The 10,666-nt window shown below is 46.4% G+C and overlaps 1 protein-coding gene across 1 annotated transcript in view; it reads right to left on the reverse strand.

Moving 5' to 3' along the window:
* Nucleotides 1-5,784, reverse strand: part of GNB3 (G protein subunit beta 3) — a 28,741-nt gene extending 22,957 nt beyond the window's left edge. Inside the window, exon 1 of the mRNA XM_079960338.1 lies at nt 5,612-5,784. The gene's annotated coding sequence lies outside the window, so the exon portion shown is untranslated. The remainder of the gene's footprint in view (nt 1-5,611) is intronic.
* Nucleotides 5,785-10,666: the final 4,882 nt, after the last annotated feature.

The raw sequence follows: 10,666 nt of genomic DNA on the forward strand, positions 1-10,666 counted from the left end.
TCAATTCCAGCCTCTCTGGCCACCCTCCTGGCACAGTGCTTTGCCCACCAGCCCTGCCTGGCTGCAAATGGCGCCAGTGTCCATTCCTCTGCATCTAATGGGTGGCAGCTTGCCAACTCTGTCTGCAGCCCCTCTCCTGTCCTGTGAGGGCCCCAAATCCCTGCTACTTCTCCCAGCTGCTGCTGACCTCAGCCCCACATTCAAGGCACAGCTCTGTTGCCTCCTGGGTTGCTCCTCCATCTCCTCGTCTTCTCCTTGCCCTATTTCCAAATCGTACCTCCGTTTCCAACTTCTCTTTTTGTCATTCACCACCCGCTTCGTCCCCTAACTTCTCGTTCTCCTTTATCTATTTTTAAGCCCCCGTGTTCATTTCTGGGAAGGAGGCGCGATAGGGGTTGGTGCTTTACCGCGTGTGGCGAAGTTTGCACCGCTGCAAAGGTGAGGGGTTACTAAGCTGGCAGAAGAATCCTACGCTAGGGCAGAGGCTCACTTATTAGGAGGGATAGGAAGGGCTAAATATAGCAGGAGGGAGAGATGGAGCAGCTTAGGCTCAGGTCTCCAGCGGAACCTTCCAATCTCGCAAAGGGAACAATCTAAATGAAGGCTGGGAATTGTTCCCAACCTCAGAAGGACAAGAAGCCACACACAAGGATAAGAATAACTCGTAGCTCCCCCTGAAGCCTCAGCCCTGCTGCACCCTACATTAAATGGCAGAAAGCAAACGTTGGCCCGGAAATGCAGCAAATTCTGCGAAGTATTTCAGTGGACATACATTAAGAACCCTGCCCATTGAGCCAGGCCTGAAGCAGATCCGGCATCAAATGAAGCTTGCTTTGAGTCTGGAGAAACCCAGGGACATGCAGACAGTCCTGCTTTCATATACACAAGGCAGAACCCGTGATGCTAATGCAATGCAATCAGCACTGTTTTTCTAGAAAAAGAGTGCTGGAACTCACCATCAACGCCTCCCTTGTTCTCTTATAATGGCAACGGCACCCACCTGAGAGGTGCCGGAATCAAGTTCCAGCTGAAAAAAATGCCCTGAATACAATCCATCTAAAAATGACAAAATGGTAAACTCGCAGAAAGAAAGAAAGAAAAGAAAACCACTTTGGGCTTTTTCCTACAATCAAGCAGTATATAAACTTTATGAAATAAACAATAAACAAAATGGAGGTGGACGGTTGGAGAGTGTAGGCCATAGTTCACCTACAATATATTAGTTTTACAATGGTGATCCAGTAAGATGTCCTTCCATGTAACATATTTTCCTTTAAAAATAGATGATCGAGCCTGAAATGCAAAAAACATATTGGCTCTGTGATTTTTTTTGTTGGGTTATGACTGTGTTCAGTGGATTCCCTCCCGCACCCTGTCTGGGACCAGCATGGCTGCCTGCACTCCTTTGTATACAGCTCTGAATGTGATCATGTATGGTAATGGATACAGAATCATAGAATTGTACAGTTGGAAGGGCTCCCAAGGGTCATCTTGTTCAATCACCTGCTATCTAGGAATCTCAACTAAAGCATCCATGACAGATGGCCACCCAACCTCTCCAAGGAAGGAAAGGTCACCGCCTTCCAAGGGAGTCTGTTCTACAACTGAACAGCTCTTGCCACCAGAAAGCTCTTCCTGATGTTTAGTTGTAATCACACTTTCTTGTAGCTTGAAGCCATTGGTTTTAATCCTACCCTCCAGAGCAGGAAAACAGAAAGTTGTTCTACCTTCCATTGGACAGCCCTTTAGATATTTGGCTATCATCTCTCAATCTCCTCTTATCCAGGCTAAACATACCCGACTCCCTCAACTCTTCTTCATAAGGCTTGGTTTCCAGATCCTTCATCATCTTGGTCGCCCTCCACTGCACACGTTCCATCCAGTTTGACAATATCCTCCTTAAATTGTGGCACCCAGAACTGGACATGGTACTCCAGGTGTGGTCTAACCAAGGCAAAATAAAGCAGAACTATAACCTCCCTTCATGTGAGCATGATACTTCTGTTGATATAGCCTAGAATACCATTAGTCTCTTTCTTGCTGCAACATACTGTTGACTCATGGTAAGCTTTTGGTCCACCAAGACCCCTAGATCCTTTTCACATGTACTGCTAGTAAGCCAGGTGTCCCTCATCTTATATCTGTGCATCTGGTTCTTCTTGCCTAAGTGCAGAATCTGACATTTCTCCTTACTGAAATTCATTTTGTTAGTTTTGGCCCAGTTCTCCAGTATGTTAAGGTCATCTTGGACCCCGATTCTGTCTTCTGCGTCATTAGCTACCCTCCCAGTTTGGTGTCACCTGTAAATTTGATGAGCATCCCCTCAATACCTTCATCCAAGTAGTTGAACGGCAATGGACCCAGGACAGAACCCTGAGTCATCCACTTGTCACTTTTTCCCCAAGATAATGAGGAACTATTAATGAGCACTCATTGGGTTTGGCTAGTTAACCAGCTACAAACGCACCTAACAGTTACCTCATCCAGCTGAAATGAGCTTAACTTTTGCCCTGTTGATTTTGTTGGGACATAAGCATTATTAACTTTTAAATAATGTGACTCTGTAGGCTTGTTGTGTTTCTCACATGTTATACATAAATCCTGAACAGTTCTCAATAGATAGATAGATGCTTGACTTACTTTACCTGTTACAGTGTAGAGTAGAATGGAAGCTTTAATTAGGTGATCAACTAAAGCTTTCCTTGTTTAATTAAGGAGTTTGAGGGTTAAGAGCACACTTGTTTATTTTCTGATGCTATCTGGGTCATGTTTATCTGCTTTTAAGTGAACTTTAGAGACGTTCATTTATCACATTCGTATCCTGCTCTTTGTCCAAGCAGTTTAGAGGGGCATGAATATGTTAATCCTTTTTTATTCCCACAACAACCCTGTTTGGATGGGTTAGGCTGAATATTAATGACTTGTCCAAAGTCATCTGAGGACTTCATGGCTGAGTAGGGATTTGAGTCCAGGTCTCCACAAATTCCAGGTCCAAAACACTATACATCTTCCATAATTCTGTACAACACATCATGACATTTAAAACAAATAAAACCTGTCTTTGGCAATTTGTTCCACCACTAAAAAAAAACATAAACAAAAAAATAGAGGAGATGCTTCTTCTGTTGCTACTTCTTCAGCTATAATGAACAGTTATGACAGCTGTGAAAATAACTACATGCTCTTCTGTTCTATAATAATATCTTAGTTGAACCTACCTAGATGTCTCAGCCTTACACACATTAAAAAAAATCCTGTTATTACTATCTGAATTCTTCCTTTTTGTTCTTAAAAAGTGCCCCATGTCCTGTATATGGTGCTTTGCTAATGCCACCATTTATCTGCATTTGCTAATGCATTTATCTTCTTTGCAATATCTTAATACTACGTTATCATGTCTGGTTGGAGCTATTATATTCTTTCGGTCCTTCTTAGCAGTGCTAGAGGACCTAGACAACTTCGCCTATGCTATACAAAATATGGCTTTCCCCTAAGGACTGTACTATAAAATGAGGCCTCTAGATCCATCTTCACTGACTGGGTGCCTTCTAGATGTTTTGGACCACCACTTCCATCAGTCACAGCCAAGACAGCCAGTGGTCAAGGATGATTCAAGCTATAGTACAGCAAGTTCTAGAGAGCACTGCATTGGCTACTGCTGCTCTAGGATAAAGCCCCACACATTAAGGCCAATAGCCTGGATGATAGGTCAGCTATTGATTAGAGCATGGTGCTGGTAACGTCAAGGTTGCAGGTTCGATCCCCACATGGGGCAGCTGCATATTCATTCCTGCATTTCAAGGGGTTGGACTGGATGATCCTCGGGGTCCCTTTCAACTCTGCAACTTCTGTATGAAGAAAGCTCACACTGGTAGTTACCTTAGGACCAAACACCACTCATTAAGGGCAAGAACCAATGAAAGCTGGCCATATGTTCACCTGATATGTGGAAAATAAACCTGGTGTGAAACAAGTATGTGGACAATACCTCTGGCTCCAAACCAGCAGCATTTTTCCAAAGATAAGAAACTGAAATATTTTCTACATTAAAAACCCCCAGAGTATTTGGTGACTCTGTTTTGCTTTCCATACACTTCATTGATATTATCAGGACAAGCAGTTTAGGTAGGACCACTCAGTTTCCCCCCTCATTACTATGTGTATGTGTGTGCTTGTGGCTCAGTTAGCAAAAGGAAGCTCCGGCTGTGTTTACGTCCAATGCCATCCAAGACATTTTGCCACCTGAGGCGAAGACCAAGAGGGTGGACTGAAACCAACTGAGACGGCAGCTGAATCTTCACTTTGGCACTGGAGACATCTCAGTATCTGTTGCCACACCTGAGGGCAGCCAGCTACCCTAGAGCTGCAGAGGCATGCCATGCGGCACACACCGCTTCAACCCCTTACTGAACCTGCTGCCTCAGGTTGCCCAACGATAGGGCCGGACCTGTAAGTTTTTGCAGACTGGCAGCTGACCGTTACACAAGCATAGGCCAAAATAGCAACAACTCTGAGGGATGTACTCAGTGTGGCCTGGCCCACCAATGCAGGGCACCTCCTGGCATTGTTGTCTGGGTGCCACTTGCCTGTGTAAACTTTTGTTTTTGAAACTTAAATCAGCTAATGTCACAAATTGAAAGGAAATGGACCAGTGGAGAGGAGCAGGCTGTGCAGATTCCTCTGCCTTGAATTTCTATGGCACCCCAAGTTTTCCTCTTGAGGCAGGGAAGGCGGGTGAAGGCTATGGCAAAGAGCTGTAAATAGAAAAGGGAAAGGCACGGAAGGACGTGGGATTAATAGATGTCTTGGGACTCCATGTAATCCCTATGCAGGCAGGACTTGCTTGTCCTGTTGACCCTGAGCTTCTTCAGCACTGGATAGAGTTGATCCACCACCATTCTTACCCTCCTCCTCCTGCCAGCAGAGATCAAAGGGCAGGATAAAATTACCCTGATCCTCCTCCTCCTCTATTCCTTCAGCTCCCACCAAACATTGTGGATTCTTTTTCCAAAGAGAACTCTAAAAGTATGGTGCAAGGGTGAGAATCTGAAGCATGTGGCTGCCAGCTCATTACATTAGGGGGTCCTTCAGGGCATTCTGTGGAATATCCTTTTCTGGGAGAAGCGGGACTCCTGGCCCTCCTTCCTTTTCAGTGAGCAGAACAGAACTTGTGCCAACCTGCCAACTCGGAGGTCCCACTTCAGGCAGGATGCGTAAATCCTTCAGGACAGCAAAAAGTACAGGGGAAAGCTCATTCACCATCACTCATGAAGGCTAGTCACTTTTTAGTTTGTAATGAGTTCGCCAGTTGGAAAGCTGATGGGTGATAGAGATAGATAACACTCCCGTTGCCTTCACAAGGGGCGATACGCACACCTCCGGTCCACAAACTACAGAGATAATGGGTTGGGGGAATGTAGTTTTGTGAAAGTAGCCCCGAGAAACAAAATCACTTTTACGCAATCGCCTGTCCCACAACCTTCTTAAACCAGGTCTCTTTCAACGCCCTACAAAACCCAGAATTTGCATTCCACCAAGTCAAAGAGTGAGGGATCCAGGTGGTAGAAAACAGGGAGAGGGGAGAAGAAACAAGAAGGGAGTCTACTCTTACCGTTCTCTATGGGCTGACCCCTCCTGCTCGGGACCCCCTGGCTCCCTGGGTGGGGGGTTTGGCTCCTTCAGGCCACGAGATACCTGCTCCCCCTGCTAGCTCACTTCAGCGGTTTGTGTTCCAGCACCAGCGGCAGTCCACACGCTTGGTATCTCTCGCTGGCTCTCAACGTCTCATCCTCTCCCAGGACAGATCTCCCTGTGGGGAGCTGGGATACTGTGGAGGGAAGGGTGGGGGTTTGGGGGAGGGCCAATTCCAGGAGCAGCATCAGGCAAATTAAATCAGACACCAGAGAGTTGGGGAAATCGGATTGGGACTTAATGCAAAGCAAGCAGGTTGGGAGGGGAGCGAGAGGGAGAGTTATGTGCTTTCTCGAAAGAGGAGGGGGGCGGGAAGCACATCCAGAGAATGTTGGCGTGATTCATTTGTGTTTTGCATTAAGATAACAGAAACGATCCCAGGGAGAAAATATACATGCATTTTTATTTTTTTCCATTTTATGGAGAATGGGTCTGGAGGGGTATCCAGAGGCAGGCAGGTAGTATTCTGGCGAAGCCCACTGCACTCTTGCATTTTGGCAGACCCCACCTTAGGCTGGGAAAGGGCAACAATGGGGACACATGCCTTAGGGCAGTAATTGAGGAAACTGTATTCTAGAAAAAAAGGTGTGCAGTGGGCTGCCAAATGCATTTGGTCGAAGGCCTTTTGGCAGCTGTGTTCTGGGATGCTGCTGTAGAAGGATTATCTTGGCCTCAATCTCTTTTAATCTCTCCTGCAGCTTTGGCCCAAGCCTGAGATAAATACCTTTTAACGGATCGCATTCTGACGTCAGGAAGCCATCAATCTAATCAGCTGGGCCACTTCTGGGCCAGAGGTAGCCCACCATGCTGAGAGGGCCAGGGACCTCACATGGATCTGAGGCCGACTAGCCCCCCGACAGGCTAGTAATGCGCCCTCTTCCTCCCGCAAAATGAGCATCATCTATGACAACTGGATTTGAAATGAGCTCTGGATGTACAGGAGAAAAGGGCAATTGGATAGGGAAGCAGATGTTGCAGAGAGAATGGAAAGGGGTAAATGCATTTAGTTCTCTCTTCTCCCCTGTTCCCTTTAGAGTAGGATAATAGTAATAACACTTAGCATTTATATTGTTCATTTCAAGCATTCTTGGTGCTTCAGTAATCCTTTGGGCAGGCCCGTGTGGAAGCACAGCATTATCCTCATAATGCAGATGAGTAGCTAAGGCTGAGATTGCTATTTGCCTGTGGCTACCTAATGAGGTTTGCGGGTGAGGCGAAACTTTCGAGTTGAGGCATCTTAGCTTCTACTCAGCAGCAGCAGCAGCAGCAGCAACAGATGGGAGCAAACCACCTATCAGTTTTTTATCAGAATCGCATTGAAGCAAATGTGTAACACACACAAAAGCACCTGTTTGGCCATCCCATATCTTCCCAAGCTCATTGGGACTGGATTAGCTCCAATCAAGTGGCCAGGCAGTCAGGAGCCACAGACAACGTATGAAACAGATCTACTCTATGTTCATCCAGGGCTGTTTTTATAGCACCATGCTTAGCCCTCAATCCTGGAATGGCAAGGGTTAAGCCTCCCCCCCCCCCCAGTGCTATAGTCTGGATCCAATCCAGTAGGGTTTTGCTGCTTTCAGACAAAGGTTGCTTCCAGATGACTTGTTTATTGACCATCCTTCCTGATTTGATTGTACAAAGTTTGCAGGGTGGTATTATGACGTTTGTTGCTTATGCGCTCTGATCTGTTTTCAGTGAGGTTGCACAATGAAAACATTTGCTATCTCACACTTTACAGCAGAATTTCCTGGCATCAAGTCTGATTTTTTGTGAGGGAATAGGTTTGTTGCACAAGAGCACCAAATCCACTTTAACTGCGTAGCCTGAATTTGCTGGTGGTATTTGATGGCAAAACAGCGTCTTGAAGCACCTAAAGATTTCAGGAGATCAAAAAATGGCTGCCCCATAGAATTGTGGAACTGTCGAGTTGGAAGGGACGGAAAGGGATCGTGTAATCCAGCCCCCTGCAATACAGGAATCCTTTGCCCAATTTGGGACTCCAACCCACAACCCTGAGATTAAGAGCCTCACGCTCTGCTGAATGAGCTATCCTAGTTTAGGTAACTCATGTTCTGCTTAGTTTTGTCTTTTATCTCCCATCATCTCTGCTTCCAAGCCATTGCCCCAGAGCCTACGGGTGATTCCATATTGGATAATCCCACTTGGTTCACTCACTTTTTATAGGGCCTTGTGTATGATGTTGTTACCAAATCATCGTTCTCTTGTGTTTTCACCATGCTTGTTTTTCCAATTGCAGAAAATCTGACTTTTTTAAGGGGGGGGGTGGATGAATCTCCACTGATACTGCGGTCTTGTTCTTCCATCTTTTTAAGAGATGCTGTTTTGAAAAGTGTGGTGACATATTGGGCAGCTGAGCCAATTCCCACCTACTTTTCAGCACATGCTCACTATTTCCGTACCTGGAGGTGCCATTTTATCAACATGTTAATTTTTTAAAAAAAAAACAACATTAAGGCTTTTAATTTGAATTGTAGAGTTGGAAAGGGACCCCCCCCAAACATCTGGTTCAACCCCCTGCAATGCGGGAATCTTTTGGCCAGGGTGGTTCTCGAACCCACGAACCCGAGATTAAGAGTCTCAACCAGGGGCACCCTTGAAGCTGCAAAGGTGTTCCATGTTTAAAGCACACACACAAACCATGTTGCCTTTTCTGGTCTTTACAGTCAACATCCTTTTCAGTGTGTTCCTACCCCCCTCCCCTTTATAATTTGGCCTAAAACATTCAAAAAAGTTATTGAAGTAATTGCTCAGTAGTATTTGCACTTTCGGGACGTGGGTGGTGCTGTGGGTTAAACCACAGAGCCCAGGACTTGCTGATCAGAAGGTTGGCAGTTCGAATCCCCGCAACGGGGTGAGCTCCCATTGCTCAGTTCCTTCTCCTGCCAACCTAACAGTTCAAAAGCACATCAAAGTGCAAGTAGATAAATAGGTACCGCTCTAGTGGGAAGGTAAACGGCGTTTCCATGCGCTGCTATGGTTCGCCAGAAGCGGCTTAGTCATGGTGACCCCATGACCCGGAAGCTGTACGCCGGCTCCCTCGGCCAATAGAGCAAGATGTGTGCTGCAACCCGAGTCAGTCATGACTGGACCGAATGGTCAGGGGTCCCTTTACCTTTAGCTTTATTTGCACTTTCACACAATTTTTTTTAAAAAACAGGTTTTTTAAAAAGTGCGCTCAGGTGAATTGTCCTTTTCTTCTTCATGTGGCTATGTCATATCCTGTTGTGTATGCATAAGGCAAAGTGGGAAGCCAGTTGTAATTCTGCAAGTCCCTTGCGGTGCAAAAGCAACGCTTGGGCCACCAATTCTTCTGCCCGAAGGCCCAGGCTCCTCCCAGGAATGGGGTCATTGCCATCTTTGATACTCTACCCTCTCAGCTTCTGTTTGACTACAATATAATCCCATCTCTGGATGCTAATCCCCTGCACAGGAACAACAGTGGATTGTGTTTATCCCAGACTGGAAACCTGTAAACAATCCAGAAGTTCTCGTCCTCCCTGCTGTTTAGCTATGTGATCCAATACAGATACAGGAGACTATATACGTCTAAATAACTGCGAGTCTGAATACTAAAAGCCATAGCTAGTTATCAGTAACTCTTTTCCTAATCTCACCCACTTTTGTGTTTGCTGAGGGAAGGGCTATTCATCTGTTTTCCCTTTCTCCAGGCCTCTGTCTCCCAGCATCATTTGTTAATTAAATCTTTGCTTCCAGTGGCAACTCAGATGCCCCGCAGGCTCTCTCTCTCTGTTTCCGTCCCCACAGTTCTGACAAGCTCCCAGGAGTGATAATCACACTCATCCAAGTTGGACCTGTTGACTTTCATCCTCAAAAGCTGCTTTCTCCCTGCCATGTTTAGTAGCAAGCCTGTAGTTTTCCCACTTTCTGCCCAAGAGATGCAAAATGCCACCGGTGCAAAGTAGTCAGGGTTAGTTGTGAGGTTTAAGCCTGTGGCATGTTGTCTGCACGGGTAGACTACTGTGCAAATGGGATGCATCTTCAGTGCAGTGTTTGTAAAGGTAAAGGGACCCCTGACCATTAGGTCCGGTCGTGACTGACTCTGGGGTTGCAGTGCTCATCTTGCTTTATTGGCCGAGGGAGCCGGCGTACAGCTTCCGGGTCATGTGGCCAGCATGACTAAGCCGCTTCTGGCGAACCAGAGCAGCGCACAGAAACACCGTTTACCTTCCCGCCAGAGTGGTACCTATTTATCTACTTGCACGTTGACGTGCTTTCAAGCTGCTAGGTTGGCAGGAGCAGGGACTGAGCAACGGGAGCTCACCCAGTCACGGGGATTTGAACCGCCAACCTTCTGATCAGCAAGCCCTAGGCTCTGTGGTTTAACCCACAGCGCAAACATCGTGTCATTTTTGTCTCAGAAACAAGGACTCTTGTCCGGTCTGTGCTGTCCTTTGTGCGGGGAGGGCGGGGGACAGTTTGAAAAGGAAGCTTTCTTCCGTGTGCTATACTACACATACAATATGTTGCACCACCACATGGGAAGGATTTGCCATGGAAGGGGAAACAAAGATCTGGTTGCTTGTTAAAGAGATCAAGTAACTTCTGGACCACTTATACCATCAAGGTTTCTTTCTGGATAAGATTTCATATACAGTGGTGCCTTGCAAGATGAAAAGAATCCGTTCCGTGAGGCTCTTCGTATAGCGGTTTTTTTGTCTTGCGAAGCAAGCCCATTGACAGCTTAGCGGATTAGCGCTATTAGCGGTTTAGCGGCTTTTAGCGGATAAGCTGATAAGCGGCTTAGGGCTTAGGAAAAGGGGGGGGGGAGGGAAAAAACCCTGCAGGAACTCGCAAGACATTTTCATCTTGCGAAGCAAGCCCATAGGGAAATTCATTTTCCGAAGCGCCTCCAAAACGGAAAACCCTTTCGTCTAGCGGGTTTTTCATCTTGCGAGGCGTTCGTCTTGCGGGGCACCACTGTATATCTGAA

The sequence above is a fragment of the Podarcis cretensis genome, assembly GCF_951804945.1.
Source record: "Podarcis cretensis genome assembly, chromosome: 17".
NCBI classification, from domain to species: domain Eukaryota; kingdom Metazoa; phylum Chordata; class Lepidosauria; order Squamata; family Lacertidae; genus Podarcis; species Podarcis cretensis.